This window comes from Hyla sarda, chromosome 9, assembly GCF_029499605.1.
Source record: "Hyla sarda isolate aHylSar1 chromosome 9, aHylSar1.hap1, whole genome shotgun sequence".
NCBI classification, from domain to species: Eukaryota; Metazoa; Chordata; class Amphibia; order Anura; family Hylidae; genus Hyla; species Hyla sarda.
In genome coordinates, this window is record NC_079197.1 from 148,608,307 (window position 1) to 148,623,221 (window position 14,915).

At 41.5% G+C, this 14,915-nt stretch overlaps 1 protein-coding gene across 1 annotated transcript in view; it reads right to left on the reverse strand.

The window, feature by feature from the left end:
* Positions 1 to 14,591, reverse strand: part of LOC130290395 (C5a anaphylatoxin chemotactic receptor 1-like) — a 66,257-nt gene extending 51,666 nt beyond the window's left edge. The window contains exon 1 of the mRNA XM_056537982.1: positions 14,508 to 14,591. The gene's annotated coding sequence lies outside the window, so the exon portion shown is untranslated. The remainder of the gene's footprint in view (positions 1 to 14,507) is intronic.
* Positions 14,592 to 14,915: the final 324 nt, after the last annotated feature.

The window sequence follows — 14,915 nt, forward strand, 5'->3', positions numbered from 1 at the left end:
TGTTTCTATGTACATATTTAATAATAGTGTATATTTAATATAATGTATAGTACTTACCTTCGGTCATGTGACTATGTTAATTCCTCTATGGTATGTTAGAGGACCTTTGGAGGTCCTTGGGTAACATGCTACCCATAATTCTATGTGAAGGTGAATGACGGAAGTATTGGACCAATTAGCTCTAGTCCAGCCCCTGCCCATATAAGGGAGCTGTAGACAATGATCGCTCTCTTGGGTTGTTGCTCTCGTGGATGCCGGACTAGCAGGACGGATCTGCGCAACTTTCAAAGACAAGCTAGGCCAGAAACCTACCGGCCTCAGCCTAAACTAAACTGTGAGTTCTAAACTAATCCCCGCTAAAGCTAGCATGACTACTGGACCGAAACTAAATCCCCTTAATCCAGTGGAACAACGCATTTCAGTCTAAGGACTCTAAGTCGCTTAGGGTCCCAACCACTGTCAATCTCCAAGAGACTGTTTAGAAACTGTTCCGGTTATGAAGCTTGCATAAAGTTTTCAGTAAAAGTTCCAACTGTTTTCAGCAAACTCTCCGGTTGGGGACATTCAATTATTCTATACCTCCCTATCTCTCTTGGGAAAGGTGGCGGTAGGACAAGCATTACAGAGGAGCCCTCACCCTGGCATCACGAATAGACAGGGTTACCTAGACACCCTTTAGTCACCGCACAGCTACACTTCATATACCCTATTCCCCCAGGCTATCACAAAGCCTTCTACTTGGTACACACTAAAATATTACTTTTATTGTGTTTGTTAAAATAGGAAAATAATAGAAAACTCACACGTGATTAAAATTATCTATGGCCTGTCTCACTTTTGCATTGGGATTGACTCTCATCCCTTTTACATATACACCCCCCACATACTATTTTGAATCAGTGGGTGGTCTCTCACACCTTCCCAATTGGAGTTTAAAGGGGTACTCCGGTGAAAAGCATTTTTTTTTAATTAACTGGTGCCAGAAAGTTAAACAGATTTGTAAATTACTTCTATTAAAAAAAAATAGTTATCATTCCAGTACTTTTTAGCAGCTGTATGCTACAGAGGAAATTCTTTGCTTTTTGAATTTCTTTTTTGTCTTGTCCACAGTGCTCTCTGCTGACACCTGATGCCCATATCAGGAACTGTGCAGAGCAGGAGAAAATCCTTAGCAAACCTATGCTGCTCTGGACAGTTCCTGACACGAACAGAGGTGTCAGCAGAGAGCAATGAGGACAAGGCAAAAAAGAAATTCAAAAAGCAAAGAATTTCCTCTGCAGCATACAGCTGCTAACAAGTACTGGAAGCATAAAGATTGTTTTAATAGAAGTAGTTTACAAATCTGTTTAACTTTCTGGCACCAGTTCATAAAAAAAAAAGTTTTCCACCAGAGTACCCCTTTAACAGCTCTCTCTATTGAACCGTTGGATGTATATTATGCCACCTTCTATCAGGCTATTGTTATGGAGCGACCATTGTTTAAAATCATTAGCACCAGCCTCCCCGACGTTTCGCCAGACCAATGGCTTTGTCAAGGGTTCATGAGACTACTGGCGATCATGGTGCTGGTTTGGCTATTTATAGTCTTTTATCGTCATGTCACTTTCGGTTCAGTTTTTCCCATATTTCCGGTTTAGGACTACTAGATCTAAACCAATTAGTGTTGAGCGGCATAGGTCATATTCGAATTCGCGAATATTCGCGAATATATGGACGAATATTCGCGAATATTCGAATATTCGTAATATTCTCGTTTTATTTTCGCATATACGAATATTCACGTGTGCGAAAATTAACATATGCGAAAATTTGCCTATACAAAAATTAACATAAGCGAAAATTCGCATATGCGTAAATTCGCATATGCAAAGTTTCGCATATGCGAAAATTCGCACACCAGTCTCACACAGTAGTATTAGAGCCTTCTTACACCACATAAGCTGGAAACAGAGAGGGATGATCACTGTGATGTGTACTGTGAAAAAAAAAAAAAAAAAAAAAACGAATATCCGTAATTACGAATATATATCGCTATATTCGCAAATATTCGCATATACGTAATATTCTCGTTTTATTTTCGCATATACGAATATTCGCGTGTACGAAAATTAACACATGCGAAAATTTACATGCAAAAAATTAACATAGGCGGAAATGCGCATATGCGAAAATTAGCATATGCAAAGTTTCGCATATGCGAAAATTCGCACACCAGTCTCACACAGTAGTATTACAGCCTTCTTACACCACATAAGCTGGAAACAGAGAGGGATGATCACTGTGATGTGTACTGTGAAAAAAAAAAATAAAAAAAATACGAATATTCGTAATTACGAATATATAGCGCTATATTCGTGAATATTCGCGAATATGCGATATTCGCAAATAAAATTCGAATTGCGAATATTCGCGAGCAACACTAAAACCAATTAGAAGTTGCTACCACATAGTGTTAAACGCCCACTTCACTTACCAACCAATAAACTAATGCCACATCTCTATCTCTTATGTCACGTGATCGTCACCTGATGTCTAATGCCATGCGCGTAGTCTCGCGATCTTCCAGGACCTATCATGTGATAGGTCATGTGGTCATTTGAACACCGGAGCAACATCCACGATCAGCGCTTCTCACTGTGCATGAGCGCGATCTTGCCTAGCTACTAAAGAGGCATTTATTCCTATGCCGTGCACTTATATAGTAAGTGCAGTACGGCGGTCTTAAAAGCGTTATCCTGGATTATGCTTTGTGGCATTGCAGCTCAGTTTCACGGAGGTAAGTTGTAATACCCCACACAACTTAAGGACAGGGGTGGCACTTTGCTTTTTTGTTTTTTTTAAGATTAAGAAGCAATTTTTTTTCAGTCCGCATCAGCCTATAAAAGCCATCACCCTATACACCATTGTTTCCTAACCAATGTGCCTCCACCTGTTGCAAAACTACAACTCCCAGCATGCCTGGCCAGCCGTTGGCTCTATATCAACAGTGTCCAACCTGGTATGGTTGGGAGTCGTAGTTTTGCAACAGCTGAAGGCACAGTGGTTGGGATATTCCACTATATACATTTCACTTCTCTTACATACCTTATTTATCTTATCTGTTTCTCCTTTTTCGAGGTTTATCTACGTTTTAACATCTAACAGAAGATTAAAAAGAGAGAGTCTAATCTGCACCCTCCAGCTGTTGCAAAACTACAACTCCCAGTATGCCCGGACAGCTGTTGGCTCTATATCAAGAGTGTCCAACCTGCGTCCTCCAGCTGTTGCAAAACTACAACTCCCAGCATGTCCAGACAGCTGTTTGCTCTATATTAAGAATGTCAAATCTGCGCCCTCCAGCTGTTGCAAAACTACAAATCCCACCATGCCCAGACAGCTGTTGGCTGTCCGGGCATGGTGGTGTGGTGTCCCAGTACCGCATCTTATACGGTCCCTATGTATGTGTGAGTCCCCATAGCCAGAGTCCCTAGGACGTAGGGTTCCCTGTCACTTAATTAACGCCTTGTCGCCTCTATTTCTACTAATAGACCAGTGGTCTATATAAGGTTAATGTAAATATAATGATATATCTGTAAATAAATGGTTAATTACCTGTGCCATAGCATTGCAGGACCTGTGGGTCATGTGACTAAGTGAACTCTATGGTATTAAGCTTAAGGACCATTGGAGGCCCTGTGACGTAAGCATTCCCATTACTCTCTGTAATGGTGAATGATAGATATTCAGACCAATCGGATTCACCCCGCCCCCTGCCCATATAAGGGAGCGGCGGCCATGTTTCTCGCTCTTACCTCATGGGCTGTCATGAGAGAAGGATCTGCGCAGCAACTAACGCAGTGAGTTAGGTCTGAGCCTTGCGGCAACGGCTGAACAATTCAAAGTCTAGAGTGTATCAATCCCCAGACACTCTGCAGCATCACCGGACCTAATAATACCCCTAAATCCGGACGAATCTGCAAATATCTACCCTAAATTCAGAGACTGTATGACTAGCTCAAGGTCCGCAACAACTGCCAGTCACTAAGCAAGATAAGGACTGTTTGTATGAGACTGTTACTGTGTCTTGGATACTGCAAGCACTTAAGTAAAGTTGTTCAAGTTCAATCTCTTTGTGGACCTTCAGTCATTTCATGCACCTATCATTACTGGGAAGGGCAGCGATAGGCCGGAGCATTGACTCAGCATAACAGCCCTCGGCCTGGCGTCACGAACTATAGGGTTAACATTAACCCCTCCTATACCGATACCATACCCCCACTACCATACACACCCCCAAGGGCTACCACAGTGGGAGTTGTAGTTTTGCAACAGCTGAACGCACCCTGGTTGGGAAACACTGCTATACACTGTTGACCCCCCTTACATACCTTATTTATCTTATCTGTTTCTTATTTTTCTTGGTTTATCTACGTTTTAACATCTAACATAGGATAAAAAGAGAGTGTTCAATCTGCACCCTCCAGCTGTTGCAGAACTACAACTCCCAGCATGCCCGGAAAGCTGTTGGCACTATATCAAGAGTTTCCGACCGGCGTCCTCCAGCTCATGCAAAACTACAACTCCCAGCATGCCCAGACAGCTGTTGACACTATATCAAGAGTGTCCAACCTGCGTCCTCCAGCTGTTGCAAAACTACAACTCCCAGCATGTCCAGACAGCCGTTGGCTCTATATCCACAGTGTCCAAGCTGTGTCCTTCAGCTGTTGCAAAACTACAACTCCCAGTATGCCCGGACAGCCGTTGGCTCTATATCAAGAGTTTCCGACCGGCGTCCTCCAGCTCATGCAAAACTACAACTCCCAGTATGTCCAGACAGCTGTTGGCACTCTATCAAGAGTGTCCAACCTGCATCCTCCAGCTGTTTCAAAACTACAACTCCCAGCATGCCCGGCACACTGCTGTACACTCTTGACCCCTCTTATGTATATTATGTTATCTCATCTGTTACTCATTTTTCTAACATAAGATAAAAATAAATAAATGTACTTGTCAGATACAACTGGATGATTATGATAATGGGATCTGTGTCCGATATGTTATTCCGCAGATCTGACCTAGTTTACTGCCCTGGTGACGACCACTCGGCCGGATTAGACTTCCCATTAAATATGTCCCAGGGAGTAGGGATGAGGTTTTAATCCTAAATTCATTGCTACTCCTGCAGAAGTAGAATAATCTGCCTTGTAGCTGCTCATACAGCAGCCGCACAACCTCTGCCTGACAAGGGGAGGGAATTCATCTGCATCACTCTCAAGTTCTTTTAATATAAGAATATGTGAATAAAATGATTCAACATTAAAGGGGTACTCCGTTTTTGTTTTTTTGTTTTTTTTTATGAACTGGTGCGAGAAAGTTAAACAGATTTGTAAATTACTTCTATTAAAAAATCTTAATCTTTCCAGTACTTTTTAGCAGCTGTATTCTACAGAGGAAATTCTTTACTTTTTGAATTTCTTTTTTGTCTTGTCCACACTGCTCTCTGCTGACCTCTGCTGTCCATTTTAGGAACTGTCCAGAGCAGCATAGGTTTGCTATGGGGATTTTCTCCTGCTCTGGACAGTTCCTGATACGGGCATCAGGTGTCAGCAGAGAGCACTGTGGACAAGACAAAAAAGAAATTCAAAAAGTAAAGAATTTCCTCTGCAGCATACAGCTGCTAAAAAGTACTGGAAGGATTAAGATTTTTTAATAGAAGTCATTTACAAATCTGTTTAACTTTCTGGCACCAGTTCATTTAAAAAAAAAAAAAAAAAGTTTTCCACCGGAGTACCCCTTTAACTCCTTCAGGACGAATGGCATAACTGTATGCCCTATGCCCGGTGTTTAAAACGGGGTCACACTGTGACCCCGCATCACACCGGGTCAGTCCCGGCTGCTAACGATAGCCAGGAACCTGGGCTAATAGCGTGCGGCACTGATCAGACCAATCAAAGTTGATCACCGTGTCTAAAAGTGAAAGTAAACGCTTCGTGGCAGCTCAGTCGGGCTGATCAGGACATCGCGATAAAATCGTGATGTCCCGATCAGCTAGCACACGAGCGGAGGTCCCCTTACCTTGCTCCGTCACGTCTGATCGGCGTTTGATTGCTCCAAGCCTGAGCTACAGGCTTGAACAATCGAGCCCCTATCTCGCTGATCCGTGCAAAGCTATGGCTTTACAGGGATCAGTGTAAAAGATCAGTGTGTGCAGTGTTATAGGTCCCTATGGGAGCATAAGAGATCAGTGTGTGCAGTGTTATAGGTCCCTATGGGAGCATAAGAGATCAGTGTGTGCAGTGTTATAGGTCCCTATGGGAGCATAAGAGATCAGTGTGTGCAGTGTTATAGGTCTCTATGGGAGCATAAGAGATCAGTGTGTGCAGTGTTATAGGTCTCTATGGGAGCATAAGAGATCAGTGTGTGCAGTGTTATAGGTCCCTATGGGAGCATAAGAGATCAGTGTGTGCAGTGTTATAGGTCCCTACGGGAGCATAAGAGATCAGTGTGTACAGTGTTATAGGTCCCTATGGGAGCATAAGAGATCAGTGTGTGCAGTGTTATAGGTCTCTATGGGAGCATAAGAGATCAGTGTGTGCAGTGTTATAGGTCCCTATGGGAACATAAGAGATCAGTGTGTGCAGTGTTATAGGTCCCTATGGGAGCATAAGAGATCAGTGTGTGCAGTGTTATAGGTCCCTATGGGAGCATAAGAGATCAGTGTGTGCAGTGTTATAGGTCCCTATGGGAACATAAGAGATCAGTGTGTGCAGTGTTATAGGTCCCTATGGGAGCATAAGAGATCAGTGTGTGCAGTGTTATAGGTCCCTATGGGAGCATAAGAGATCAGTGTGTGCAGTGTTATAGGTCCCTATGGGAGCATAAGAGATCAGTGTGTGCAGTGTTATAGGTCTCTATGGGAGCATAAGAGATCAGTGTGTGCAGTGTTATAGGTCTCTATGGGAGCATAAGAGATCAGTGTGTGCAGTGTTATAGGTCTCTATGGGAGCATAAGAGATCAGTGTGTGCAGTGTTATAGGTCTCTATGGGAGCATAAGAGATCAGTGTGTGCAGTGTTATAGGTCCCTATGGGAGCATAAGAGATCAGTGTGTGCAGTGTTATAGGTCCCTACGGGAGCATAAGAGATCAGTGTGTACAGTGTTATAGGTCCCTATGGGAGCATAAGAGATCAGTGTGTGCAGTGTTATAGGTCTCTATGGGAGCATAAGAGATCAGTGTGTGCAGTGTTATAGGTCCCTATGGGAACATAAGAGATCAGTGTGTGCAGTGTTATAGGTCCCTACGGGAGCATAAGAGATCAGTGTGTGCAGTGTTATAGGTCCCTATGGGAGCATAAGAGATCAGTGTGTGCAGTGTTATAGGTCTCTATGGGAGCATAAGAGATCAGTGTGTGCAGTGTTATAGGTCCCTATGGGAGCATAAGAGATCAGGGTGTGCGGTGTTATAGGTCCCTATGGGAGCATAAGAGATCAGTGTGTGCAGTGTTATAGGTCTCTATGGGAGCATAAGAGATCAGTGTGTGCAGTGTTATAGGTCCCTATGGGAGCATAAGAGATCAGTGTGTGCAGTGTTATAGGTCCCTATGGGAGCATAAGAGATCAGTGTGTGCAGTGTTATAGGTCCCTATGGGAGCATAAGAGATCAGTGTGTGCAGTGTTATAGGTCCCTATGGTCCCTAATAAAAGTTTGAATCACCCCCCCCACCTTTTCCCATAAAAAAAAAACAGTGTAAATAAAAATAAACATATGTGGTATCGCTGCGTGCGGAAATGTCCAAACTATAAAAATATATAATTAATTAAACCGCTCCGTCAATGGCGTACGCGCAAAAAAAATGCCAAAGTCCAAAATAGTGTATTTTTGGTCACTTTTTGTATCATGAAAAAATGAATAAAAAGCGATCAAAAAGTCTGATCAATACAAATATGGTACCGATAAAAACTTCAGAACACGGCGCAAAAAATGAGCCCTCATACCGGCCCGTACGCAGAAAAATGAAAAAGTTATAGGGGTTAGAAGATGAGAATTTTTAACATATAAATTTTCCTGCATGAAGTTATGATTTTTTCCAGATGTACGACAATATCCAACCTATATAAGTAGGGTATCATTGTAACCGTATGGACCTACAGAATAATGATAAGGTGTCATTTTTACCGAAATATGCACTGCGTAGAAACAGAAGCCCCCAAAAGTTACAAAATTAAATTTTTTCTTCAATTTTGTCGCACAATAATTTTTTTTTCCGTTTTGCTGAAGATTTTTTGGTAAAATGACTAATGTCACTGCAAAGTAGAATTGGTGGCACAAAAATAAGCCATAATATGGAGTTTTAGGTGCAAAATTGAAAGCGTTATGATTTTTAGAAGGTGATGAGGAAAAAATGAAAACGGAAAAACCCTGCGTCCTTAAGGGGTTAAAAGTCGAGTACAGAATTAGAAAAACATGTCTGCTTTCTAATAAAAGCGCCTCGCCTGTTCACAGGTTGGGAGTGGTATTGCGGCTCTGTTCAACCTTCTTTAACACCTTAAGGACCATGGACGTGTATACACGTCCAGGCAGGATGCACATTCCCCCACCAGAACGAGTATACACGTCCATGGTTCACGTGGGTGCTGCCCAGTGCACCCACGAGATCGCGGCAGGGACTCAGCTGTAACACACAGCCGAGACCCTGCCGCACTGCCGGTACCAAAGTAAACTGTGATCCCAGCAGTTTAACCCTTACAGCCACGGTCGGAAGTGACCGCGGGCTGTAAGTGTTTTGACAAAGGGAGGGAGCTCCCTCTGTCTTCCCTGCAGCGCCCCGCAGCGCGATCGCGGGGTGCTGTGTGTGATCCCCGGCGGGTGGGGACCTGCCGCACTGCCGGGACCGAAGAAAACTAAACAGACTGGTACTGTGTAGGAAGATGATTTGTACAGTACAGAAATATAGATGGCATGAGAGGGGAGAATGTGGTAATTAAAGCACTGGCATAGCAATGTGCTATGTGAGCTGAAAGGATCACAGCAAGGAAGGGGTTACATCACAGAAACTGGTCTAAGCAGGGGACTGATGATGATAATAATAATGATGATGATGATGATGATGATGATGAACAGAATGGCACTGTGTTGGGAAATGTTTTACACAGTACAGTACTATAGATGGCATGTGATGGCAGAACGTGGTTATTAAAGTACTAGCATGGCAATGTGCTATGTGGATCACAACATGAAGGGGGATACATCAACAAAGCATCCCTAGTCTAAGCAAGGAACTGATGATGATGACGACAATGATGATGGCAAGGTAAACAAGGGTCAGCTGCCCAGAACCTTATGGTTAGTCAGAGATAGAAAGCCTTGCTTTACCTTACAGTCACAGTGCAGGCCCTCTGGAGGAGGCAGACAGGTTTACTATTCATGTACAAAGTCCAAGCTTTCTGCTACACATAACAGTATCTGAGCCTTCCCACACACACACTTCCTGTGTTCTGACCTGGCCTTTCTACTACTGGAGGCGGAATTCCCCTAACAACAGGCAGTGCACAGCAGTTTGAAGGTGCGACGCCTAGTGGCCAAGACTTTAGACCATTTTTCTGGGGTAAGGAGTTATTTTGGTAAATTAAATGATAAGTGATTTACAGATATGTTAGAAATTACATAGTTTATGACATGGAGGAAAGTAGTTATAAACGACGGTGACTATTTATAGAGTAATTCTGTGAATTTAAATGAAACCTCAAGTCATCGTACTTCTCATGCAGTCATGTTCTAGGCCGCTATTGAAACCCAAGTTGGAGAAGATGTTCGATACTGATGTCACCAATACACCCTGGTTTGTCCCTCACTGATAGAGTTAATTTTTTAAGGGAATATGAGTAGTAAAGAACATTGTTTGAGGAATAAGACCTATTATCACTGATAACATAAGTCAGCAGACAGCTAGATCCTGTCCTAGAATTCATAAGATTGGAGGAGATGTTTTACCTTTCAATATTCGGAGGTGTAAAGGATTTAGGCAAACTAGAAGAATGGTCAGAACTCTGGACACTGAAATGTAATGTGGATAAGTGCAAGATAATGCGCCTGGGGTGTAAAAACCCTCGGGCAGAATATAGATTATTTGACACAGCCCTGACCTCAGTATCTGAGGAAATGGATTTAGGAGAAATTATTTCAGAAGACTTAAAGGTAGGAAGACAATGTAATAGAGCAGCAGGAAACGCTAGCAGAATGCTTGGATGTATAGGGAGAGGTATAAGCAGTAGAAAGAGGGAAGTGCTCATGGGTGTATAGGGGGAGGTATAAGCAGTAGAGAGAGAAGTGCTCATGCCGCTGTACAGAACACTGGTGAGGCCTCCCTTGGAGTATTGTGCGCAGTACTGGAGGCCGTATCTCCAAAAGGATATAGATACTCTAGAGAGAGTTCAAAGAAGATACTAAACTAGTACATGGATTGCAGGATAACACTTACCAGGAAAGGTTAAAGGACCTTTATATGTATAGAAGAAAGAAGAGACAGATGGGATATGATAGAGACTTTTATATACATAAAGGGAATCAACACGGTAAAGGAGGAGAACATATATAAAAGAAGAAAAACTACCACAAGAGGACATAGTTTTATATGCAGGGTTTCTGCAGTAATATCAGAAAGTATTCCTTTACTGAGAGAGTAGTGGATGCATGGAATAGCCTTCCTGCAGAAGTGGTCGCTGCAAATACAGTGAAGGAGTTTAAACATGCATGGGATAAGCATAAGGTTATCCTTCATATAAGATAGGGATAGGCGTAAGGCTATCCTTCATATAAGATAGGAATAAGCATAAGGCTATCTTTCATATAAGATAGAGATAGGCATAAGGCTATCCTTCATATAAGATAGGGATAGGCATAAGGCTATCTTTCATATAAGATAGAGATAGGCATAAGGCTATCCTTCATATAAGATAGAGATAGGTATAAGGCTATCCTTCATATAAGATAGAGATAGGTATAAGGTTATCCTTCATATAAGATAGTGATAGGTATAAGGCTATCCTTCATATAAGATAGAGATAGGTATAAGGTTATCCTTCATATAAGATAGTGATAGGTATAAGGCTATCCTTCATATAAGATAGAGATAGGTATAAGGCTATCCTTCATATAAGATAGGGATAGGTATAAGGCTATCGTTCATATAAGATAGGAATAAGCATAAGGTTATCCTTCATATAAGATAGGGATAGGTATAAGGCTATCCTTCATATAAGATAGAGATAGGCATAAGGCTATCCTTCATATAAGATAGTGATAGGTATAAGGCTATCCTTCATATAAGATAGAGATAGGTATAAGGCTATCCTTCGTATAAGATAGAGATAGGTATAAGGCTATCCTTCATATAAGATAGAGATATGTATAAGGCTATCCTTCATATAAGATAGGGATTGGTATAAGGCTATCCTTCATATAAGATAGGGATTGGTATAAGGCTATCCTTCATATAAGATAGAGATAGGTATAAGGCTATCCTTTATATAAGATAGAGATATGTATAAGGCTATCCTTCATATAAGATAGGGATTGGTATAAGGCTATCCTTCATATAAGATAGGGATTGGTATAAGGCTATCCTTCATATAAGACAGAGATAGGTATAAGGCTATCCTTCATATAAGATAGTGATAGGTATAAGGCTATCCTTTATATAAGATAGTGATAGGTATAAGGCAATCCTTCATATAAGATAGTGATAGGCGTAAGGCTATCCTTCATATAAGATAGGAATAAGCATAAGGCTATCTTTCATATAAGATAGAGATAGGCATAAGGCTATCCTTCATATAAGATAGGGATAGGCATAAGGCTATCTTTCATATGAGATAGAGATAGGCATAAGGCTATCCTTCATATAAGATAGAGATAGGTATAAGGCTATCCTTCATATAAGATAGAGATAGGTATAAGGTTATCCTTCATATAAGATAGTGATAGGTATAAGGCTATCCTTCATATAAGATAGAGATAGGTATAAGGTTATCCTTCATATAAGATAGTGATAGGTATAAGGCTATCTTTCATATAAGATAGAGATAGGTATAAGGCTATCCTTCATATAAGATAGGGATAGGTATAAGGCTATCGTTCATATAAGATAGGAATAAGCATAAGGTTATCCTTCATATAAGATAGAGATAGGTATAAGGCTATCCTTCATATAAGATAGAGATAGGCATAAGGCTATCCTTCATATAAGATAGTGATAGGTATAAGGCTATCCTTCATATAAGATAGAGATAGGTATAAGGCTATCCTTCGTATAAGATAGAGATAGGTATAAGGCTATCCTTCATATAAGATAGAGATATGTATAAGGCTATCCTTCATATAAGATAGGGATTGGTATAAGGCTATCCTTCATATAAGATAGGGATTGGTATAAGGCTATCCTTCATATAAGATAGAGATAGGTATAAGGCTATCCTTCATATAAGATAGAGATATGTATAAGGCTATCCTTCATATAAGATAGGGATTGGTATAAGGCTATCCTTCATATAAGATAGGGATTGGTATAAGGCTATCCTTCATATAAGACAGAGATAGGTATAAGGCTATCCTTCATATAAGATAGTGATAGGTATAAGGCTATCCTTTATATAAGATAGTGATAGGCATAAGGCAATCCTTCATATAAAATAGAGATATGTATAAGGCTATCCTTCATATAAGATAGAGATAGGCATAAGGCTATCCTTCATATAAGATAGAGATAGGTATAAGGCTATCCTTCATATAAAATAGTGATAGGCATAAGGCTATCCTTCATATAAGATAGAGATAGGCATAAGGCTATCCTTCATATAAGATAGGGATAGGTATAAAGCTATCTTTCATATAAGATAGGGATAGGTATAAGGCTATCCTTCATATAAGACAGGTCCAGGGACTATTGATAGGATTCAGATTATTGGGCAGACTAGATGGGCCAAATGGTTCTTATCTGCCGACACATTCTATGTTTCTTACCTGGTAAGGGTGCGTTCACACATACAGGATCCTGCGCAGATTCGATGCGCAGGATTTGTAACTGCCGATTAGAAGCTGCGCTCAGTCATTAAGTTTACATTGAAATCTGCAGCAGAAAATCCTTTGCATCAGACCTACATGTGAACGTACCCTAAAGAAACTTTTTCATACATGATCTACAAATGACCGATTCCTTATATCCCTCTTCTAAGCCCAGGTTCACATATCACCACATCTCCAGCATAGTTGCCCTAGACCTTGGTTTTTCCCAGATAAAAAAGAAAAACTATTGCACGCAGCATTTTTTTTTATCAGAGGCAACTAAGCAACTATGTCAGTAGGTCTAAAGGTTTGACGCCATGCTGCCTTTCCACCAATGGGGGACCAGATAGGATGCTAGATGAAACAGATCCAACTTGTTGCCTCCAGCATTCCCAAGCATAGGACACCTTTGAGTTTTCGGACATACGTGCATCCTCCAGAAGTCACACTAGAGTAGTGGTCTCCGAACTGTGGCCCTCCAGATGTTGCAAAACTACAACTTCCAGCATGCTGTCCGCTGGTTGTCCAAGCATGCTGGAAGTTGTAGTTTTGCAACATCTGGAAGGCCACAGTTTGCAGACCGCAGTACAGTGATCCCTCAACTTACAATGGCCTCAACATACAATAGTATCAACATACAATGGTCTTTATTGGACCATTGTAACTAGAAAACAGACTCAACATACAATGTACGGACAGTCCAGATCTGTGAAACGTGTCAATGGCCGGAAGAACCGATCAATCAGAATAGGCATTTTACTAATAAAACCTCTGTATTACTGAAGTGCATGCACTGACTGGTGTCTGGTAGCGCCCCCTACAGTACAGGGAGGTATTACATGTTCTGTACTCTTTACCTGTATTACTGAAGTGTCTGCACTGACTGGTGTCTGGTAGCGCCCCCTACAGTACAGGGAGGTATTACATGTTCTGTACTCTTTACCTGTATTACTGAAATGTATGCACTGACTGGTGTCTGGTAGCGCCCCCTACAGTACAGGGAGGTATTACATGTTCTGTACTCTTTACCTGTATCAGGAATAGCTGCTCCAGATGGGGGTGGCTCCATTTTTCTTTTTTAGGACACTGTGTGTTCTGTACAGGACCCTGAAGAAGCTCCTGTCCTCTACATAGACAGTGATTACAGCTCCCAGCAGATCTTTCTTACTTTTATATATAAGGATTTGCTTTATCTATATTAGTTATCTACTTATTTCTCTTTAATCCTCACTTTTTCCTATTTTTGGGTGACATTTTGGGGCTTCAGAACCAATTTCCAGGTTTCCATAGAGTTCTGGTCTCAACATACAATGGTTTCAACATACAATGGTCGTCCTGGAACCGATTAATATTGTAACTTGAGGGACCTCTGTATTAGATATAAAGACTAGAAGTTTCTCAGGTCCCAAATCCACATGGTCCTTCTAGTTCTATCTGCTTTCAGACAGCACAGGACAATAGTACTTACGTTCACAGAGGATATTCTGGAGACGATATTTCAGGCATCTATACTCCGCTCTCGTCTGTGGAAGTATTCCAGGACCCCAGAAAATATAAGTCATATCTATTTTATCATCTCCAAAGGGTTTGCACTGGAAACTTGCCTGGCTACATAGGTCAGATGCAAGCAGGCATGCCACCAAGTGGAAAAGATGAGTACTACACCCATCGTCTAGAAAGTACAGTGGTCCCTCAACATACGATGGTAATCCGTTCCAAATGGACCATCGTTTGTTGAAACCATCGTATGTTGAGGGATCCGTGCAATGTCAAGTATAGGACAGTGGTCTACAACCTGCGGACCTCCAGATGTTGCAAAACTACAACACCCAGCATGCCCGGACAGCCAACGGCTGTCCGGGCATGCTGGGAGTTG